We start from the raw sequence: 5591 nt of genomic DNA, 5'->3' as shown, positions 1-5591 counted from the left end.
GAGTGTTCCTAAAATATAGCAACCCTTCCTCCCATCCATTTATCCCTGGCATGACTTTAGTTTCAAGGGTGTGACAAATCATATTCTTCTCTGAGGGCCTTGTTCAGCACTCATTGTCTAACTCACCCTCTATTTATTTCCTTTTCACCTGATGTGATAGAATGTACCACTGAGAGATGAGTGGACAAGACACAACTAACATCTGTCCTTAAACCCTAGTAATTTCCAATTTACAAACTCTGGTAGATGAAAATCACATGGTCCTTTCCCAATGAGGTACATGGCATAAAGTCTGAATGTAAACATTTTTATTTTCAATGTTCAGTTTCCTTTAATGACCCTCATCTCCCTTGAAGGGTAGGTGCAGGCAGCTAGGCAACTGGCAAGACATGTTCACTTGAAGATCTTGCCTTGATTGATGGCTTTGCCCACGTGCTGGAAGGCCCCCTCCCAGGAAAAGTACTCTCCAACCAGGGTCTCATGGCTACCAGGATCCAGTTTCTGTCATGTATACTACTCATAGTCCACCAGCCCATCTGGTCTCAGCGGAAAGACAAGCTCTTGGCTCGGATGAACCAAACACCGGAAATGGAGCTGCTGTTGTTGGTTCCAAAGGATAACACTTGCAAAGGCATTCTTTCTCATTTTGTCCAATCGCTAAAACATTCCCGGGATGAGGTTGCAACTCATGAAGAACTGGGTGAGTTCTTCAGGGAAGCGGTACTCAACATACCACAGGGACCAGCCATCCTTATCAAACAGCTCCCCAAAATATGGCAGTGCCACAGAGAGGGTCCTCATTGGAGTACTTACACATAAACTCATCCAACCCAAAGGTACTCTTGGGCAGGTGAGTGATAGGGTCCTTGGTCTTGAGCTCAGCAGCCAGTGAATGCCTGCTCACACTCACCCATCTCTTCTTCAGGAGCTGGGGCATCCCTACAGTCTTTTTTTCCTCTTTCTGCTCAGCCTGGGGCTTCTGTTTCTATTCTCATGAACTCTTTTCTTTCCTTGGGGAATTCTTTTTAGGCTGGTTCTCTGCAAACCTCTTAGCCTCAACCTTCACCATCTTCTCCAGCAGGGTGCAGACGACTGTGTCAGATCAACAGGTGTCACTTGCTCACCCACCAGAAAAATCCAAGTCTTCAGGTGAGTGTCCAGCAGCCCCAGGATTTGCTTCGCCTCCTCTTTTGCATTTTCAGTGGCCTGTTTGTTGTGGTACATAATGCCCAAGGTGGGGAACACCCAGGTGCTAGGTGGAGGAATAATGTCACAGTCAGCAAAGATCACCTACTGCACCACGTGTGAGATGCTGCCTCTGCCGTAGTTCTCCGCAGCTCCTCATGGTTTACATAATAGGTGATGGCTTTGCTCTCAAACACGCTGCATCCATCATCACCCTCAAGTGCTGGAACCCTGATGGCAGGAAATTTTCGGAGAAATTCAGGAGTGCACTTGGTTTGGCCAAAGTGGAAGTGGTGTGGTGTAGAGAACACTCAGACCCGAGTCTCGCTGAACTGAGCAGTGATGAGGGCCTTGAAGGCCCTCCAGTTTTCAGAATATGTGTACAGAGTCCCAGCCGCCATGATGATTCTGCAGAGAAAGGGGGTGGGGCTGTCTGTGCTGCCCCAAAGTTAGCCGCAAGGGCATAAACCTTTCCTTTAAGCAGAACTTTCAGGAATTGGAGGAACTGCTGAAGGAAGGGAGAAATAGTGGAAGACCTAGATTCTAATTAACTTCTCATCTAATTTACTGTGCCACCATTGCTCTGTGGATGTGCTGGAGACTCAAAGATAAAAGGACTGAGCTGAGGATGACGGTGGTCCAGCAAGCTCACAGGATCAACTTTATTCCTGAGCATTTTAAAGAAGAAAAAAAAAAAGATATCACAGGTACATGATTTAGCATTTGAGAAAGGACACTGTGGCCTTGGTACATGTCAGTTGGGTGTGCCTGCTCTCGACAATGGCAAAGAGTGTCCTCATAGGTCAGTCCACCCTTTCTCATGATCTGCAGGACCCTGTTCTGAGGTGCTTGGTGGCTCACCACTGGGTGTCCTCATCAGTACAGTGAGTGGTTTTCGTGGTTGTTTTCCATCATCACTAATGGCTGTCCCTTGCCCAAAACAGAGCTTCAGTCTGACTATCGTTTTTTCCAGGTCTTTCAGTTTATGGATTTTGCAGTTGAGTGATTATCCCAATGTTTTCCTCCACCATAGTGAAACTCTGTTCCAGAGAGTCTGCATTTTGAGATAGTGATACATTCTCTTGAAGTTCTCCTTCTGGTATATTTTCTTACTCTCCTCTTAATCTACACCCCCATGTTTTAAATTCTAGGACACAGAGCTGGTTCAGCCTGCAGTTCATTCTTCCACTTATGTCTCCTCCCATTCCCTCTCCTGGCATGGTTTTACATCCCACAGAATACCATTATCCCCACAAGCTATAGAAGAAAGAGTTTATTTTGATTTCTGATTCCAGAAAGATAAAAGCCCATCAAAGACTGTGTCTCTGAAGAGGCATAGCAGCAAGTGGTAGCCATGGCGATAGGCGGGGGAAGCGGAGAACTCACATTCTCAACTGCAAGTACAAAGCAGAGGGCAAACTGGAAGTAGCATGGGGCTTGTATTCTCAAAGACCATTCCCTGTGCCATCTCGTTAAAGTAAGGTACCTCTGAGACCTCTCAAAGCTGTGCCACAAATGGGGAACAAGTCTTCAAATACTGGAGCCTCAGGAAGACATTTGTTGTTCAACTGACCATACTGTATATTTATCAATATGTATGTATTTATGTATGTGTGTTTATGTCTGTCTGAATGTGTTTATATATATGCATATATATTTGTATATATATGCATTTATGTATTGTGTATATCAATATGTATTTGTATGTATTGTTTATATCCATATGTGTTTATATGTATATATGTATTTGTGTATCCATATATCTGTGTGTTTGTTTATAGGTGTGTCTATATGCATATAGGTATATGTATATTTACTTCTGTGTGTGTTTGGTGCAAAATGGGGACAAACAGGATACTTAGCTGAGGCTTATGCAATGAGATAAAAGTAGACAGAGAGATCACAAGGATAGTATATATTTGAAGGAAGAGTGAGGTTCAGTATGGTCATATCTGAGGTAATGTTTCTTAATACAGGGTGTTATGGTTTGCATGTAAAATATCTTCCACAGTCTCACAAACAGTCTCATATCTTTGAACACTTGGCACCTAGACGGTTGTGCTATTTGGGAAGGTGGTTAACCTACAGGACATAGTCCTGGGCTTCTCTCATTTACTCTCTGTTACATGACTATGAATGTAATGTGACAAACTATCCTCAAGGTAACTGTGGATTCTATAGTAGTGGGTTTGAGGCTAGTCTAGGGTACATGAGACCCTGCTTCAAGACAAACCAAACAATGCAACCTCTAGTTAAAGTGTTTAAGTGAAGCATCTCTTTGTATTCTTTGTGGAAGGTACCAGCCTCCTGATATGAGAGAGTCTAGAAAGGCCTGTTGATGGGGATATTGGTGTCTTGGTAGTATTCATTGGAAACTACTAGAGTCTCAAGAGTGTAAAATGACAGAATTTAATTAAGAGTGCCTAAGATAATACAAAAGCTATTTTTTCTCTGACTGTAAAAGAGTAGACAGGTTGGATGTGCAGAGAAGAAAGTATTGCAATGATCCTCCAAAGTGAAAGACAACAGATTATTCTGACTTAACTACAGATGTACTTCATGGAGCAAGGCAAGCAATTAGATACAGGGCTCCAGGGGAAGAGAGAATCAAAAAGGGGCAAGACTTCAGGGAAGAGCTTAGAGTTCATCCTTGAGTCTGAGTGTTGGCGCTGTGTAGCCTACTTGGAGAACTTTGGTTTCCAGTACCTACTAAGAGCTGTGACTGCCAAGTGAATGTAAGGGACACTATCTGAAAGATTATTATTTTGTTATTTGATTGCCTTAATTGGTTAGGGTCTGAAGTGTACCTGTCTGACCTCAAACTTCCTATATAACGTCTGGTCCTCCTGCCATTACCACCTGAGTTCTGAGATTACTGACTTTGGCCACCACACTGTGTGTGGTGCTGTGGATGAAATCCAGGGATTTGTATATGCTAATCAAGTACTCTACCAACCAATCACCAAACCTAGCCCTTAAGGCTATCCTTTGTCTTTAAAACAATTTTTCCTTTAATAACTTTACACAACCCTTAAATTACCCTTAGTCATTTCTCATACTTCTTTTCTTCCTTTTTGTTTCTTTTTAATTTTTTTCCTCTATTTTGTTATTAGATATTTTCTTTATTTACATTTCAAATGCTATCCTGAGAGTTCCCTATACCCTCCCCCCACCCCTGCTCCCCTACCCACCCACTCCCACTTCCTAGCCTTGGCATTCCCCTGTACTGGGGAATATATAGTTTGAAAGACCAAGGGTCCTGTCTTCCCAATGATGGCCGATTAGGCCATCTTCTGCTACATATGCAGCTAGAGACATGAGCTCTGGGGGTACTGGTTAGTTCATATTGTTGTTCCGCCTATAGAGTTGCAGANCCCTTCAGCTCCTTGGGTACTTTCTCTAGCTCCTCCATTGGGGACCCTGTGTTCCATCCAATAGCTGACTGTGAGCATCCACTTCTGTGTTTGCCAGGCACTGGCATAGCCTCACAAGAGATCGCAATATTAGGATCCCTTCAACAACATCTTGCTGGCATGTGCAATAGTGTCTGGGTTTGGTGGCTGATGATGGGATGGATACCCGGGTGGGGTAGTCTCTGGATAATCCATCCTTTCATCTTAGCTCCAAACTTTGTCTCTGTAACTCCTTTCATGGGTTGGTCTTCCTTCTCGGTTTTCTTGTGTTTTGCAAATTTTATGTTGGGTATTCTAAGTTTCTGGACTAATATCCACTTATGAGTGAGTGCATATCTAGGGACTTCTTTTGTGATTGGGTTACCTCATTCAGGATGATATCCTCCAGATACATCGATTTGCCCAAGAATTTCATAAATTCATTATTTTTAAATGCTGAGTAGTACTCCATTGTGTAAATGTACCATATTTTCTGTATCCATTCCTCTATTGAGGGACATCTGGGTTCTTTCCAGCTTCTGGTTATTATAGATAAGGCTGCTATGAACATAGTAGAGCATGTGTCCTTATTACCAGTTGGAACATCTTCTGGGTATATGCCCAGGAGAGGTATTGCTGGAACTTCCGGAAGTAGTATGTCCAATTTTCTGAGGAACCGCCAGACTGATTTCCCAAGTGGTTGTACAAGCTTGTAATCCCACCAGCAATGGAGGAGTATTCCTCTTTCTCCACATCCTTGCCAACATCTGCTGTCACATGAATTTTTGATCTTAGCTATTCTGACTGGTGTGAGATGAAATCTCAGGGTTGTTTTGATTTGCATTTCCCTGATGATTAAGGATGTTGAACATTTTTTCAGGTGCTTCTCAGCCATTCGCTATTCCTCAGTTGAGAATTCTTTGTTTAGTTCAGTACCCCACTTTTTAATGGGGTTATTTGAATTTCTGGAGTCCAGCTTCTTGAGCTCTTTGTATATACTGGATGTGAGTCCTC

The 5591-nt window shown here is 43.0% G+C and overlaps 1 pseudogene; it reads right to left on the bottom strand.

Annotated features, from left to right (window-relative positions):
• Positions 1–393: 393 nt before the first annotated feature.
• LOC110320963 lies at positions 394–1586 on the bottom strand (annotated as a pseudogene).
• Positions 1587–5591: the final 4005 nt, after the last annotated feature.

The sequence above is a fragment of the Mus pahari genome, chromosome 4 (assembly GCF_900095145.1).
Source record: "Mus pahari chromosome 4, PAHARI_EIJ_v1.1, whole genome shotgun sequence".
NCBI lineage: Eukaryota > Metazoa > Chordata > Mammalia > Rodentia > Muridae > Mus > Mus pahari.
This window is presented reverse-complemented; position numbering and strand designations above follow the sequence as displayed.